Genomic DNA, 18,560 nt, shown 5'->3' with positions numbered 1-18,560 from the left:
TGCCAGTGTGAGGGATACCGACTGTCCCGAAGTCCCAGATGGGCCGGGCTGGTCGTCTAGATCCAGTTGGACAGAGCTGCTGTCATCACTGTGGGCCTCTTCTGTGGGTGGAGTGGACATGTCTGGACCCTCCTGTCCGGTGACGTTGGGTAGGGGTCCTGCAGGGATGTAAAAGCATGATTATTGCATCTGTGTGTGCCATGGTGTTCAATGGGTGGGTGACCGTGTACCCCAGTGCTTGCATTCCTGTGTAGGACCTTGTGTGATGATGGTTTAGGGGGGTGTATGGGTATGTGCAGTGGCCATGCTTTGGTGATGGGTGTCCATGCCTTGGTGTTGCATGCAGGGTGTGGTGTTTGGTTGGGTGGTTTGTGATATTGGGACATGTGTGAGCAGTATGAGTGATGGGAGTGAGGGCAAGGGTGGGGGTATTTGATGGCATGCAGGTAGGGTGGGGAATGTTGTAGTACAGATTTGACTTACCAGAGTCCATTCATCCAGCTCCTCCTGCGAGGCCCTCAGGATGCAGACTAGCCAAGACCTGCTCCTCCCATGCTGTTAGTTGTGGGGGTGGAGGTGGGGGTCCGCCACCAGTCCTCTTTACCGCAAGGTGGTGTCTGGAGACCACGGAATGCACCTTCCCCTGTAGGTTATTCCACCACTTCCTGATGTCATCCATATTTCTTGGGTGCTGTCCCACTGCGTTGACCCTGTCCACAATTCTTCGCTATAGCTCCATCTTCCTAGGTATGGAGGTGTGCTGCACCTGTGATCCGAATAGCTGTGGCTCTACCGGGATGATTTCCTCCACCATGACCCTGAGCTCCTCCTCAGAGAACCTGGGTTGTCTTTGCCGTGCCATGGGGTGGTGTGGGTGATGTGTGGGGTGGTGTGTGTTGTGATGTGTGGGGTGATATTTAGTGGTGTGTTGTGTGAGGTGCGTGGATGTTATGTGGGTGATGGTGTTGAGTGCCTGTGGATGCGAATTTGTAGATGGTGGTGTCTCTCTCTGGCCTTCAGTGGCAATTGTTGTCATAGGGGTTTGTGGGTGATGTGGGTGTGTGTTTTACATTGTATTGGGTGTGTGGGAGTGGTGTGTGTACGTGTATCAGGATTGTGTATTTCGAATTGTCCAATGTGGTAGTGTTTTGTAAATGTGTGTGTATTTTGAGCGCAGCGGTGTGTACCGCCAATGGAATACCGCGATTGAAAGACCGCTGCGTGGATTCGTGGGTCGTGATAGTGTGGGCATATTCCTGTTGGCGTGACGGTGGAGGATTTCTCATCGCCAGTTTATCACTGACCTTTGGTGTGGCGGATTCCGTGCTTTGGGTCATAATGACCGTGGCGGAATTCCGCGGCCGTGGCGGTGTGTTGGCAGTCTTCTGCACGGCGGTAAGCGTCTTTTACCACCAATGTTGTAATGACCCCCTATGTACTTTAATACAAAATGCCTCCTCACATACAACGCATTTCAGCCGTAGCCTTGTTCACATAAGTGAACTAGGCTACGGCTGAAACGCGTTGTATGTGAGGAGCATTCTTCTAAATATCTTTTGGAGAAAGTTGTGGAATGTTTGTGGAGAGCCAGATCTACGCTCGGACCGCCACCAATATAGCAGCCTCAGTGTCTGGCACTCGTAAGCTATATCTATATATATATATATATATACATATATATATATATATATATATATGTATATATATATATATATATACACCCTCACACACACGCAACACCCTTTCAGGCTTAGAGTGCCTCACAAAATTATGCAAACAAGAAATAGAGAACTCTGGGTAGTTTCCAAATTTAGGTGGAGAGCAGCTGCTGTACAAATGCACGTGCAAGAGCAGCAACATTTTGAATCTGCTTACCTCAAATACCTGTTTTTCTAGCAGAGTTTTTAAACACAGGATTAGCAGAGTGCCATTCACACTGAGCTAGAAAGGGACAACGCCTCTTGCCATGTCTAAAGCCCTTTGCTTTGTCTAAGTGTAGAGGTGGCCACCATGGTAGAATAAAACACATACAGCTTGGATGCATTAAATAAGCATTGGTTTTGCAAAAGTAAAGATTTAAGTGGTGTCTATATAGCTTGTCTCGTTCCATGTTCTAAGCATATATCCAACACAGTAGCACGCATGTCTATGCCACAATCGTATGTATTCGGAAAGATTGATAGGAAATCACAGAGATTGTTTTCATTGTCGAAGATTCATTTTACAAATACACATATTCACAATACAATACCTCTGTCTGCAAAACCACACTGTATGTGATTTCTTTTTTTTCTCGGACGTGTCTCTACTGCAAAGGCCAGTTTACCTACTCCATTCCCATCACCCTTTGTAAGTATTGATAGGAGCCGGGATTATTATTATTATTATTATTATTATTATTAATAATAATAGTAGCGGTAGTGATATAATTCGTATTTACTATAATACTCAATATTAGTATTATTATTAGTAATAATATTTTGATTATTTACTTGTAGTAATATTCTGACAATTGTTTGTTTACTAATAATTACCTTTCTTTTGTTGATTTTATTATTACTGTTAGCGTTCTACATGATTATATTCCTCTGAGGAATGTGTGACAAATCTCTACACACGAGCCTAATACAAGTCAAAAAAGCAAGCACAACATAGTTTTTAGGATAAACACTGGACTATACATTTAGTTCCGCCAGGTCATGGTTATGGATACATATTTTATTAACATTTCGTTTATGCACAGCACAAAATGTGAGTTCAAACTCTTCCATCTTCCATCTGGGCCCAGATCTGTATCTCTAGCTCCAAACTGAAATTTCTAGCTTTAGTTATTATCAGGGTAACCACTCCATCACAACGACTCAAAACCACATCACCTTATTTTATATGCACATTCTTACTACATTCATGTTGGTAATCCTGCTGTGTAGGACTAGAAGTGCTCTTCAAATAAAGGTATGACTCTACGGTCATGATTTTATTTGAGTAAGAGCACGACATATTTCAGAGCCTGCAGAAGGTTTCCTTCGTAAACACCGCGAATCTTATGAACCGTTTTCCTTTCTAAAAAATGCTGGAGGCTGGAAAAATAAAACAGATGTCTGTTAAAGACTGTCAAACTCACGATTGATTGTTTTTGCAGCCCAGCCATGCAGAGAGCTTTTTTTAACGACTATGCTACATAATAGACATTTAAAGTGAAACATGAAGCCATGTCATTGAAGTTTGCTCAGGGTCATAATGTAAAACTCCCTTCCATAGCAAACAATGTCTCCGCAGCAGATGCCAATACTGTGTTACCTTTAGAATTTTCTATACAGACAGCTTTCCTAGTATGTCTGACAAGAGACAAATATTACTCTAGTAAATGGAGTGTCTTTCGTACGTATGAAAAATAGAGGATCGATTGGCAGAGAAAAATTACTAACAGGCAATTGGAAATCTTTGAAACACTTCCTTTATAGCAAGTGAAGAACAGAAAACACCTGTGAATAGAAATAGAGATAGAGCAATCCAGAGAAAGATTGTTCTGGCCTGTTGTTTCGAGTTTACATCTACATATATAGATAAATTCCCAATTGTTGGACTTTTGCTTATGCAGGGTCATCCCCAGTCTTTTTGCCTCCTGCCTCCTGCCTCCTATTTTTTTCTGACCTGTTGCTGTTGGCTTTTCAACTCTGAGCACTTTACCACTGCTAACCAGTGCTAAAGTGCATATGCTCTCCGTGTAAATTGTATGTAATTGGTTTATCCATGATTGGCATATTTGATTTACTAGTAAGTCCCTAGTAAGGTGCACTAGAGGTGCCAGGGCCTGTAAATCAAATGCTACTAGTGGGCCTGCAGCACTGGTTGTGCCACCCACATAAGTAGCTCTGTAATCATGTCTCAGACCTGCCACTGCAGTGTCTGTGTGTGTATTTTTACACTGTAAATTCGACTTGGCAAGTGTACCCACTTGCCAAGCCTAAACCTTCCCTTTTCTTACATGTAAGGCACCCCTAAGGTAGGCCCTAGGTAGCCCCAAGGGCAGGGTGCAGTGTATGGATAAGGTAGGACATATAGTAATGTGGTTTATATGTCCTGACAGTGAAATACTGCCAATTTCGTTTTTCACTGTTGCAAAGCCTGTCTCTCTCATAGGATAATATGGGGGCTACCTTTAAATATGATTAAAGTGTAGATTCCCCTAGAGAGTAGATGGACATGTGGAGTTTGGGGTCCCTGAACTCACAATTTAAAAATACATCTTTTAGTAAAGTTGATTTTAAGATTGTGCGTTTGAAAATGCCACTTTTAGAAAGTGAGCATTTTCTTGCTTAAACCATTCTGTGACTCCGCCTTGTTTGTGGATTCCCTGTCTGGGTCAGTTTGACAGTTGGTTGTTTTTCACCTCACACCAGACAGTGACACAAAGGGAGCTGGGGTGTAACCTGCATTTCCTGATTAGCTATCTCTGCTAGGAGGGAGGGGTGGAGTGGTCACTCTCATCTGAAAGGACTGTGCCTGCCTCTAACAATGCCGGCTCCAACCCCCTGGTGTGTGTCTGAGGCCTTGCCTGGGCAAGGCAGGATTTCACAAGTAGGTGTGAGTCCCCTTTGAAGAAAGGTGACTTCAAAGACTAAAATGGGTATAAGAAGGGCACCCAAATCTACAGACTTGAGAAACACTTCTGGAACCAAGAGGAACCTCTGCCTGGAGAAGAGCTGAATAGCTGAGGAAGAAGAGCTGCCCTGCCTGTGACTGTGCTTTGTGGAGCTATCCTGCAGTTGCTGCTTCCAAGGGCTTGATCTAGAGCTTGCCTCCTGTTGTTTGAAGTCTCAGGGACAGCAAAGACTTCTCTCTGCCAGCACCTGGAGTCTCTGGAGAGACTCCTACTCTGCCCTGTGGTGCCCATCCAGTTCCTGGGACCCTGAAAGGAGAAGCTGGCAGCCTAAAGACAAGAAAATCCACGCACAGAGCGCCGTGCGGGGAAAAGATTGACGCAAATCCGATCTGCGGCTGAAAAAACGACACGCCGCCGGCTCCGCAGCTGAGAAACGACGCTCGCAGGAAACGCGACCGAAAAATCGACGCACGGAGCAGGAGAAACGACGCGCAGCATCGCTGACGGAGGCTGGGAGATCACAACCTGCGCTGCGGGATTTTCAAATCATCGTGCGGCTGGATTTTTGACTCAAGTACCGCCGTGCGGAGTTATTTTTGACGCACACCCGCCCGTGCGGGGTTATTTTTGACGCACACCAGGTACATTTTCACTCTAGCAGCGCTAGTGTGTTTTTAAAACTACTTAAAGACTCTTTTTGATTTTTAATTGATAACTTGACTTGTGTATGGTGGATTTTTGTCGTTTTGGTCTTGTTCTTTTTAGATAAATATTTCCTATTTTTCTAAACTGGTGTTGTGTCATTTTGTAGTGTTTTCATTAAGTTACTGTGTGTGTTGGTACAAATACTTTACACCTAGCACTCTGAAGTTAAGCCTACTGCTCTGCCAAGCTACCAAGGGGGTAAGCAGGGGTTAGCTGAGGGTGATTCTCTTTTACCCTGACTAGAGTGAGGGTCTTTGCTTGAACAGGGGGTAACCTGACTGTCAACCAAAGACCCCATTTCTAACACCAATTGTTTAATTTATTCAGACACATTGATAACAGTCAAACTAAATATTCAGGCCTCTTCAAGGACTAGTTTGTGGATGCCAGAAGATATTTGTATTGGTTTTTCTAAAACATACTATTATATGTTGGTCTATGTTTTGAAAGGGTTTTACACTTTACAACTCTGTACGTGTGCTGTTGTTGGACCTGGCCCTTTCTGCAGGGACACGTCTAAACCTTTTGCTTTTTTCCCCACACTTTTTGCTGAATTAATTTTTGTTAGGACTCTGAGCACTCTACCACTGCTAATGAGTGCTAAGGTACATATACTCCCTACTTTAGACACTGTAACATTGGTCTATACCCAATTGGCATATTTTACTTATAAGTCCCTAGAAAAGTGCATCACAAGTGCCCAGGGCATATAAATTAAATGTTACTAGTGGGTCTGATTGTACTACCCACTTAAATAGCTATTTAAACATGTTTCAGCCCTGCCTTTGCAAAGCCTGAGTGCGCAGTTTAAACTGCTATGTCTACTTGGCAAAATAAAGATTCAGACGTCAGTAACTAAAATTTGTCACCCTAGTTCAACACTCACAATCGTAGGTTGGATTTAAAAGAAAAGGTGAAAGATAAAAAGGGTTGAGGGAAAAATCTGTATGTTTATAGATGTTGACCAAGGCCAGAAGAGCCTCCAAAAAGAGAAGCACCATGTAGTCTAGCCTACAAATTCAGAAGGCACGATTAGAGGAAAAGGCAGCCTATCCATTGCACCAATTCCACCACAAACAGTGGCCTAATACATTTTGCATAATGTGACACTGAATGTGTCTGTAGCATTGGATTCACACCACCAGGCTGCATGTATGCCTGGTGACATGCCTATTCAGTGTACAAAAATAAGCACAATAGAAACAATTATTATATATATATCTCATGAATACATCATGAAACAAATTTGCACCTGACAATATACTGAACAGACCTGAAACTGTAAATTATGATATCCTGATTGAATTACCCAAAATGCAAGGCACAGGATTTTACAGGAAGCGATATATAAGGATGCCTAGATAATGGTGCTATTACAAAACTTGCACATAAATAAATAACCACAATCACACAGAGACTTACATAGGAGTATGCTATTTTGTATAAGGACACAAAATGTTTTATATTAGAAAAATTTCTATTGAATAGTATTTAATAACAAGGAAATATTCTTATGCATTACTTTAAAATGCAATATGTTATGCTGCTGTGCTCATGGAATAACAGTTCGAATCATTTAATGTAGGTAATGTAGTCTTTTGAAAGAACAACATGGGGAAAGTATCCAGCAGGTTTATAGCTAATATCAATATGAATGTCTTTACTACAATGATACATAAACTAAGAAGTCATGCATTTTTATTGTTCATTTATGATACTATTATTTCATAATTTAGTGAGGTTCGTTCATCCATGGCTCTTTTAGATGGAATTTACTTGCAATTAAAGCATAAATCAGTAGGATGATAAAATAAAGTCTTGAAACAGAGGTTTTTAAATTCATCAGGTGTGTATTCATTCTTTGAATGATTTCCTGAACACAGTAGGATGATTGGAACGTTTACTTTACACATTGTGAGCAGCATGATACAAAATGATTTAACCAACTTTCGGTTGAATGCAATATGGATAGAATTCCTTAAACTGCTGCAATTGGAATGCCTTTGTTGGACATGTTTTAGAAACTCACTGATGTAATCATGACACCATAGGTTCTTCTACACATTACCTACATAATGGTCCACTATGACATCACTAATCTTGGTGGATGAATCCCATTATAACATCCCTTCCAAAACACTAAGCTATGACACAAAACAACTGGAAAGACTTAACACAAAAACAAATAAACATTCAGCAAACAAACCTTCTACCCCACACTTTGGGCCTGATTGAGATCTTGGCGGACAAAATACTTCATCACAACAGTGATGAATATTCCGTCAGCTGAAATATGTCCCTCCTGTCTCACACTGAATTATTTTGAAAATTGTCAACCTCCTTCAGCAACCAACCTGAACATCTCTCACCATTGCCTGTTAGTTTGACCACACCTTTCCCATCCTCTGAAACAAAGCATCTCTCCTCAGATTCCATATCTGACTATTTTCCAATTTCTCCCTATTTCCACCAACCTTCTTTACTCTGTAGGGTCCCACAATTTGGACAGAGCAATACACACACCAGCTAGTTTCACTTGACCCATATCAATCTTACTTATTCTTGCCATCCCCTCCAAAATGTTCATGCCACGTTCCTGCAACCATGAAGGAAGCAATTTGGTTCCTGAATGCCTGTTGCCCATCATTTTAATGGGCATCTTATCTGTGGCAGTGTTCACTGTTGTACGATGTGCCCACAACATGTCTTTGATAGCATTCTGGACATCTAAACCAGCTTTCCCAGCCAACTTTACAGTGCCTTTTACCAACCGATTAACCACCTCAACTTGACCATTCACTCTGGGATTATATAAAGAAGTATATGCATGTTTAACTCCAACATCTGTCAGAAACATTTCCATTTCATTCCAGGTGAGTCATGTGCCAGTGTCTGTTATCAACTTGCTGGGTATTCCTTCTCTTCTGAAGATGGACCCCAAGACTGCAACAATGGCTTTTGTATTGATAAGATAATATAGATTTGCTGTATACCATTCATATTTCAGGTGACACAAATAGTGCTATAAAATCTAAACATACTTTCTCTCACACACTGACTGACTCAATTACATGCTGATCATTCACACCCAGAACAACTTTTAATCTGTTTTCAGAGTTCTTGCACACCTCACATTTTTGAAACCACTCTTTCACTTGGCTATCCATCATTGGCAACCAACAATTCCCCTTAAGTCTTTTGAGTGTGAGATTTTGTCCCAAATGCCCCTCTTGAGTTATCCGTATGAGTGTTTCTCTAATGGCAGATGGTGGCACAAACCCATTTCATTCCTCATTATCAACCTGTCTCCCACTAAGGATAACTCACTCATCACTTTATGGCACGGATTAACTGCATTGGAGGGGTATTCTACCTTCTTACCTTACCTCTGAGCATTCCCCTCACTGCTTTAAGGACCAAATCCCCCTACATGGCACACATATAGTTGTTCATATTATGCATCCCTGCAACCCTTTTGAGACATCCTCTACACCAGCTACCACTTCCTTAGAACCAAAATTACATTAATCTGCAGTTTTGTCTGGCAAACCTTGACCGACAGTAGCCACTTTGTTATTTCACCCAGCACATATTCCAGTTCACAATCATAGTCCTATAGTTTGTCTGCCAGCCTTGCTAAACATCCATAACAGTTTCTCCTTTCAGGGGGGCCAATCACTTTGAGGAGAGGCTTATGATCTGTTCTGTGTATAAATCTGCCATCCCAAATGAAGTCACAGAAATAATTTATTGTCCAAGAAGCAGTTAATGCCTCTCGCTCAATGATGGAGTAGTTCTTTTCCTTGTCAGACAATGAGCGAGAAACAAAAGACCACGGTTTTCTCCATTTTTCCATGTATGTGTGCAAGCTCAGTTCCAATTCCAATTGCTTTTGCATCCAACGTGAAGATAGTTTTTAGACCAAATGAGAACAGATCCAAAATTTCAGCATGCAAAATGTCTACTTTTAACTGATCCAAGGCTGCTTGTTGAGTCTCTCTCCACCCAAACTTCTTTTCCTTCTTCAACAATTCCAGAAGTGAATTTGACTTGTATGCAAAGTCTTTCACAGACTTTGACTAGTGCTCCACAAAGACCCATGAATGACCTCAGCCTGTCTTTGTCATAAAGTAAATGTGCATTAACTATTGCATTGACCAGATTCAGCTTGGGCCTCACTCCATGTTTATTAAGATTCCCCAGGTATTCCTCCTCCTCCACCAAGAATTAGCATTTTTCTTTGCACAAAGTTATCCCAGCTTCAGTAATTTGAGTCCAGACTTCTCTCTGTGCAATGGTACGGCCAGCAACATTTCCCCCAAAGACTAGCATGTAGTCCTGGAAGAAGATTAATTCAACAAAACAGCTTAGCCATCAGCCTCTGAAAAACACTTGCTGCTGATGAAAGACAAAATGGCACTCTGTTGAATAGAAAGATACCTTCTGTTGTAATGAATGCTATCAAGTGTTTAGAGTCCCAATGCAACTTGCCTGGTGGTAAATACTCCTCAGATCCAACTTTGAAAAGTACTTACACTCTAACAGTTAAAAAAACAAGTAATTGATGCTTGGGAATGGTAAGCAATCCATGGCTACATCTTTAAAAAAGCTGCGTAAGACTATCCAAAATCTCAGTGAGCCATCCGATTTCTTTGTCACTACAAATGGGGATGACTACTGTGTTGCTTCCACTGCCTCTATATATTTAGTCATCTGATTGGATATTGTTTTTACCTCAGCACAAGCTGCCAATGACACATTTTTTGTTTTATCCCACAAATATGACATTCCTTCCGTATCGCATAACAATTCTTGGATTCAAGAGGGTATAGCTGTCACACCTGTAACATGCGTGGTTGCTTTGAGGTTTCAAAGATGAGTTTGAATGTATGCCTCCTTTTTTGTTGCTACCTTTAGCTTGATTGGCACTTGTCACGCACAATTTTCTATTCACAGCATTAACCAATTCAAAGTCACTATCCACTATCCACAAAAATGAATGGAGGTGAGGCAGAAGACGGAAGATAAAAGTATCCCTAATGTATCAAAACATCAGGGATACTTTAATCTTCAGTCTTCTGCCTCACCTCCATTCATTTTCCCTACTCCTTAACCACTTTAGTAGTTTTGATGGTGTATTTTAAAGAGTCTCTCTTGCATCTTTTTTACTACTACAGTAAACTCATAAAATCAGCTGATCCCTGATAAGTTCTTTGGTCATCAAACCAAAGTTGCCTCACAGGCTAGCCACAATGTCATCAACAGATTCATATGGCTGCTGTGTTCATGGCACCGCTTGACAATACTTATTGTTTTAAAAAATCCATTTAGCAACCTCAACTTAGCTTCTTTGTACATGTCTTCAATTTCATTCACACTTTCCTCATATACTTGTGGCAAGTACTTGAAGACATATTGGCCATTAGTGCCCAAACAACCGATCAGCAGTGCTCTTTTCCATGAGGTGAAAAGTTCATGCCCCCAAGTGCCAAAATGTAATTTTCAAAAATTTCTACCCAATCTTCCCACCAAAAGGTTGTGTCTCCATGTTGCATGAGAAATGCAGGTGGCACAGTTTTTCACTGGCTTATATACATGTTGCAGAAGGGAATCACTATGTGGTGCTGTTGCAATTCTTATGAGCTATGAAAGAGTCTTTTACTGGGACACATCAGGTGATTCTCAAGGAGTCTCTGGAGAGGAATGAAATGGTTGGGGAGAAGTGAGTATTAAATAGCAGTAAATTTTTATTCTTTTTGTTATACTTGACAATATTTTGTACTTTGTTTGCATTTGATAGCTTCTAGTTTCCTAACACGTGTCTACCATCAATGTGGCATACACATGTCTTCCTTCAATGTGGAGTCCAGCCGCTGCAGGGCTTCACATGTGGCTGTTCATGAAAAGCTGACCGCTGCAGTATGTTTCTTTATCAAAAAGTTGCACCTCTTTTCTATGTACAGCTGCACATCCTGCTGTTTAAAACCTCAATTTGACTTTTTTCAGATGCTTTCAGACTTTCGGCGCTACATGCAGTAGCAAGTGCCACAAAGCATGTGGGCCACTCCTCCACATTCACAGACACTGCAGGGGTGCAAATGTGTTGCAGGGCTCCCACTGACCAAAAGATTCTTTTTTTTTAACTTTGCTGACGAGGGCCCTAAATCCCAAAGGTACCTCTTAGTTCTCCTGTCACAGTTCTCTGCATGCAGTAGTACTTATGACATTTCTTTCTCTTCACAGCACAGCATGACGGCCTTGAAAGGGTGACACAGGATTTCGCTCTTTCTTGTTCCTCAGGTATCTGGCTATCCCATCCTCATTGCCAGGAAAAATGTGATCTAATCATGACACAACACTTGATTAACTTCTTCTGGTTTACTGGCAGGAAAATAACATGTGCCTGAAATGGCAGACACCATAACTAATCTCTCCCCCAACTGCCACTAAACTCCTTGTCATCACTAGCCCAGAATCCCTACACACCACACATTACCTACAACATTTTCCACTGTGACATCACAAACTCTGGTGGCTAAATGAATCCCAGATGTAAACCCTCGTTACAACAGTCACAATGTTTAAAATTAGTGAAAACTTAATTTTATTTTTATTTTTTTGTGGTTGAGAAAGAGCAGTACTAACTCTGGCTATCAATCCTGACATCAATCAAATGTCCTGAAAATATTTGTTACTTTTATACTTTAGCACAAGATCAACATGCTTGAGCATAACAATAGAACTGCACAGAACCTTAAGCAAAATAATACATATACCACATAGACATTACAGCACTTGCATAGGCTTCTGCCAACTACAGGTATCCATTGCTACTCCCAGCTAGCTCAAACCTGTTGACTCTGGAACTATTATCTTACAGGGCAAGGCATTTTGTTTATGCTAATTGTATGAAAAGTATTTTTGTGCATAGTTCATCCTATTTTTGAATGCGTCTCTGGCACATTTTAACTTTTTGTAACAGGAAGCCTGCTAACTATCACCTAGTGAATGTACTTCTTCATATGGCAACTAGGTGGCAAACACCCAATAGCATATTTGATGTTCAGGTAAACCCACAGTAAAAGTGTACAAAGACTAAGCAAGTGTCAACACCGTCAGTAGGCACTAGATTGGTTACAAGTTACAAATCCAGTTTAGAACATCTATGTGTATATTGTCATGTATTTGTGGTAGGCATTCATTCCTGCAGAGATCCAACTCAAGAACCTATGTACTCAAATTACTCCTCTACAGCACCTTTTTATATGCCACTTTACTGTCCATAATGTTTCTGCATTTACAAAACATTATTTTCCTCCTGATTGGATATTTAATTCCCAGTAAATATCACTATGCTATCATCAAGGGAACATGCTAGTGAAGCCTATAAAAATGAGAAAGAATTAATTGGGATCCCAGTTTTCTTTTTCCTTTTGCTTCGCCAATCCCTTCCTTTCATCTAACCATTCCCTAATTAATGTCTCGGGACATTCTTTATCCATACCTATATGCCACTTCTGCTCTTAAAAAAAAATACATTAAATTCTAAACTCACAAAACTCAAATACACAGATGCCTTTATTCTCTGTTATCTCTAACATAGCCTATCCAATAAACAATCAGAAGCTTATAGCAATATGTAAAGTGATGATTCCTGTCCTTGATTTGTTGAATGTGTTTACTTCAAGGTTCCCTAGAGTTTGTCTTCTGAAATCATTTGTTGAATAAAGCATTCTGGATGGATACTAAAGGATGTGGAATATGATTCAGTATCACTCACTGAATCACTTATCAGTGTAAATTAGTGAGGGGGCATGGCCCAGTGGACGATGGCAGCAGACATGCTTGGTTGAGCTCCTGCCACCCCAGCTGTCCCAGAGCCACTTATCCTGAGCCCAGACCTGTGCGACAGATGGTGGGAGGGTGTACATCCTGGACATGAGGAGAGCTGCTGCAGAGACAGTCTGAGATTCTTGCAGCCTTCTACATGATGACTGGGGGGAGATGGCCGTGTCTGGGAAGCGGTAGGCAATATGGTGTTGTGTTTGGCTCTCATTATGCTAAATGAGATTGCTGGATTTGGGCGGCAGCACCACCAGGCTGTGGGTAACTGGGTCCAACTCCACACCATGTGACAACTGTCAGCCTAGCCCCGTCAGGCAGTTAGCAGTACCTCACCTACACCTACAAAGTGGGAGTGATTTGTGGCAGCCGTTTGCATGACATTCTGAGTTCTCAGGGAAATCATGGTGCAACAGATCTCATCCCTTTCTCTCACACTCATCTAACATATGCAAAGACAAATAGAAGAAAAATTGGTACAATGTATTTTATTGAATCAATTATATTCTAGATAAAGTGGCATGTAATGCAATGATTAGAATGATAAAACACAATAATAGCAATGCAGTGACAAAGAAAGTGAAACTCAAGAAAAGTTCTACCACAGTGTCATAATGCCAAATGTCAGGATTCCTACCTACACCACTATGGTGCTATTAGAGCACAGTGTTGTAAGCGATAATCTGCCCTTCAGGATCCATAGGAAGACACCATTTCCCATACCGGAATATAATAGCAGTAAATATGGTTGTCGGCTACTGAGAGTCCTCTCTCATGTCAATGGAAAATTTGTCAAGTCTAAGCAGACAGCTGCAATGAAACAAGAGCATGCAGTGGCTGAAACTCTCCATCTAACATATAGGGGCCAGAGGGATGTTTAATAATAAAACAGCTGGTGTTCTGAGAAAGATACCCTAACAGAAGAATACGTATGTTTCTCGAGAAGTGACACAGATGATGGTGTTCTACTTTGTACTGACATTATTGAGTAGAGCCTTGAGCAGAATACAGAATGAGAATGTCAGACTAAAGAATGAAAACAGTTTCTGTAATAAAAAGTGTATGATATAAAGAAAAATAAAACATTACCCCAGAATGAAGCTTCTGCTCAGAAAATAAAGTTAATAAAATACATTTTTATTAGACTAAAGGGCACCAGCTGCAGGCCTATGGCTAAAATAGTGTGCCCATAAAAGCTTACTAAAATAACCTCATGACAATGGAATCCAGAAGCGCTCGCCGGGTGAGCACTGAGATCAGCAAGGTGTGCGCCCGGACTCCCCTGATTGTGGGCAAAACCAAGGAGGTGTACGGGACCCAGCCAGCTTGTAGTACCCCTAAAGATGGCGCCATCCTGGAGGGTCCCTGACAGAAACAGGCACTGAGGAGGTCCTCATATTTCTCCACCCCCCCTGCCCTCAGAGGGATAACTGTACACAGGAAAAGAGCACAGGATCTGTGGCGAGACTGCGATTGAAAGGCATGGAACAGGTAGCATGCACAGTAAAATGCAGAGACTCCGGTAGTGTGACTGGACTTTGTAGACACTCTGATTTTTTCCCACTAGATAAGTACCTGGTGAAGAGACAAAACCAGAGGTATCTCCAAACATGGTTACCAGACACTGTCCTAAAACATTGGTCCGCATTGCCAGCAGTTACCTTGTGTTGGGAAGTAAGTGCCCTGAATGCATCTTGGGAGTCTGCAAGAGGAGAGGCGGGATGGCGGTCTGAGTAGGGTGTAGCATGTACCCTAACATCACTCACCGCCATATCAAGTGGGCAGTCATGGGGAAACCCAAGTTGGCAAAAAGCAAAACACCAGAAATAGCCCAGGAGGGAGATGGGAGACAAGCCCGATCGCGGGGTCCCGGAGATTACTCCCTTAGTGACTCATAGTGCAGTGATCTTGGCAACTCTCAAAGACACTAAACTAATGCTAGGGGCACAAACAGCAACAGTGGTGAACAAGGTGGGCATTTAGTGAGCAGATAACAAAAAGCTATTGGCGAGGGTTGAAGAGGCAGAAACCAAACTAAAAACAACAGAGCCATCAGTGCAGGACCTCACAAGATGATGCACACATTTGGAGAAGGGGGTAGTTATCCGTACCAACCACCTAGAAGACACAGAGGGGTCATCCAGAGTGCAAAATGTAAGACTGGTAGGTGATCCAGGAAAGGCAAGGGGCAGAATACTGAGCTGTTTGTGGATGACTGGCTAGAAAGGACTGTACTACAAGTTCACCCTTTCTGCTTCTTCTCAGTAGAAAGAATGCATAGGATACTGGTGAGGGTTCCAGCCCCGACTGATAATAGTTTGGTTGATGACCTACAGAGACCAGGGCAACATCCTCCAAATATCTCATAACATGGTCCATGGCTTATGGAAGGACAGGAAGTTAATATCTACTTGGACCATATGCATAGGTCCAAAAACATTCATGCTAAACAAGAAAGTACAAAACCAACTTTGTCTCAAATACACCCTTATCATCCCAGTGAAACTGAGAGTGGTAGACAAAGATAAGGTGCACTGCCTATTTTTCACAGGAAAGGCATGGCAATGGTGGGAATAACAGGAGCTATCATCTCAACCAGAGGGTACACCTTAGGAAGAAACAAACAGAATGGCAGTCGCAGAAATCTAGGAGATAGAGAGGTGCAAGCTGCAGATCTTCCTTTGTTGTGTAGCCATTTAGTTTTAGCTCCATTCACGTTATTTTAGCATACTAGGCCTGCCGCTGTGCACTTTAACCTAGATGTATTTTATTCAGCTTCCTGTTATTATTCTTACAATATCCACTTTTACGGTCTTGTTTTATTTCGCTCTATCTAGCTGTTTTTTTGCCCAGGCCAGCACTGCATTCTCAAACAAGACATTCTTTCTCACTCTGTGCTTCTTTCAAGGCTGTAGTAAGATAGATTGCCGGTGAACGTGGTAAAGGTTTTGTCTCTTGTTTTCATAGAAGAACACACATCCTTATGTGGGGACATTTTTTCAGAACATTAGCTGTTTTATTATAAAAACACTCCCTTGTCCCTTACATTTTAGAGGGCGATTCCAGCCAGAGGACCATGACTGTATGCTGATTGCTGAACGCTTTGCTACAGCTGCTTATGCATACTTCAGGCCTTTGTTCAGGTATGGGGATTGATGTCTTCCCAGGGGAACCTGAAGGGCAGAATTAGAGCTTAACACCTTGTGCTCTATTATAGCCTAGGTAGGAATTCTTCTATTGGCTATAGTGACAATATGGTAGCGTTATTTCCATGCTTTACTCTCCTTGTCACAATTTTAATTTTGTCATGCTGTCTCGTCCTGGTTATTGCAGCCCATGTTTTGCTATCTAAGATGCAGTCGCTTCATTATAACATTATTGAAACATATACTGGCTCTATTTGTCATTGTGTATGTGAGACTAATGTAACTTAGAGAAATGGATGAGACCTGAGTGACCACGGTTTCCCTGAGAAATCACTTATGTCATGCGCTCAGCTGCCCAGTCATCCATGTCCTTGGGTAGAGATGAGGCACTGCTAGTTAGCTGGGGCAAAACCTGGGTTGGGGCGACAGGTGTCACCTGCAGTGGGTCAGACTCAGTCTCCCACACCACAAGCAATTCTGCCACTCAAAATCCAGTAGTCTTATTAGACATTGCACCGCCAACGTTTGGTCAGGGTCTAATTTTCGGGTCCTCCTAAGTATCTCAGTCTCACCATATACAAAGACGCCTCAGTCATATATACGGAGACGTCAGTGGTATTGAGGATTTCCTCCTCAGCTACATAAGGAACACCTATCTGATGCTGGAGGTTGTTCAAGCTTGAACCCTAAAAGGAAAATCCCCATTTGGTCTGCTAATCTACCATCTAATATGACGAATCCGCAACAGGTAGCAATTGCAGTCAATATGAGACAACACCTCACTACACATTTAGTGGCAAATGGTCTGACGGCCCAATGGGGTCCAGTCACATTTTTTGTGGATGCAGATGCAGCATACAGAACAGAACTTTTCTATTCTTGGGTCACATTGTCAGCAGTTGATGGGAACACAAACACATTTAATCACGATACACTTGCAAATGTCCCTGGACAATACAGAGCATATGCATATTTAGGAATACCTATATTTTATCAAGAACATAATAATTGGCTTGATGACGCCCTACCCCACATGATTTTACCAGTTAGGTTAGGTCCTCTAAGTAATGATGGTCCTACTTGCCCTTTATTGGCCACTTATACACCTCACCCTGCAGTAGCAAATTTAGCAGTAGCCAAAGTCCTTCGCTTATCTACTGAGCTGACGGCAATATACAGACGTTTAGTACAGTTTGTAATGCAAACATTAAACACAAACTCAGCACATGCTGCTCCAGCGCAACCACATGCAGTAACGCCAGGTATTAACCCTGCAACTGTACATTCCATCATGGGTAAGGTGCTCGCCAAACAAGAAGAAATTCTGTTTTGGCTAGCTCAAAAATAAATGCACTGGAAGCAGTATTTCCCCTTACGGGACCTCAGGATAAACATGGACTACTAACAATGTGCTTGACATTTGGGATGGTTCCCACAGTAGATAACTGTAACACATAGGGCATTTTACTTGCAGCGCTCTATACTACTGTATGCACACAGTACACCAACACTTGGTAACTTACCAGAAGTGTTGAAACAGATTCAAGATGAACGCGGGCCGCCCCGGCCCTGGACTTGGGGATGCAATTAATGGGCAACTTCACCACAGTAGCCTCAATTATTTTGAGCAGTTTAAAGGGGGAAGCAGTCGCATTAGCGGTGCACATGCAGCTTTGGGATGTTCTTCAACAGGATCAAGAATGTGAGCTGCCAAATATTAACGCAGAGACTTATTCTAGTATTGAGGTAGTCTAGGGGCCAGACCAACTAAACCACAATTTCAGGGTAAAACTAATAAATATTTTACCAAGCAAGCTCCTGAGGGTAATAAGAAAGGCTGGGAATAAAAACAACAAATTCCTAAAAAAGAAAGGAGAGAATCTCCGTGCATGGAGACCCCACAGAATAGAAATAACCTCAGAAATACAGATAATATAAAAATGCCTGACAGATATCAATATACTGATACACACCAATCTTGTTCCTTTCATGACTCATCGGAAAAACGCAGTAAGAGAGGTGGGCAGTCAGAGTGAAGAATAGACTACTTGAAACCGGACAGGAATCACAACGCTCAACTGAGGTTTCTGTTAAAAAGGAAGAGAAACCTCCCCAACAAAAACCCCAACTTAAAAAGAAGAAGGTGGCAGCATGTGCAGTGTGACATGCCACTCACAAAGAGGACTCTATTGAAGAACAGGAAATGGGCACTGGCACTGCTAGACAGCCCAGCAGAGGTCACAATTGTTTGCCGGAGTCTT

General features: G+C 42.0%; 1 protein-coding gene across 1 annotated transcript in view; it reads right to left on the bottom strand.

Moving 5' to 3' along the window:
• Positions 1-18,560, bottom strand: part of CSMD1 (CUB and Sushi multiple domains 1) — a 5,088,256-nt gene that overhangs the window by 3,981,922 nt on the left and 1,087,774 nt on the right. The window lies entirely within an intron of this gene.

Source organism: Pleurodeles waltl, chromosome 5 (assembly GCF_031143425.1).
Source record: "Pleurodeles waltl isolate 20211129_DDA chromosome 5, aPleWal1.hap1.20221129, whole genome shotgun sequence".
Taxonomy (NCBI): Eukaryota; Metazoa; Chordata; class Amphibia; order Caudata; family Salamandridae; genus Pleurodeles; species Pleurodeles waltl.
This window is presented reverse-complemented; position numbering and strand designations above follow the sequence as displayed.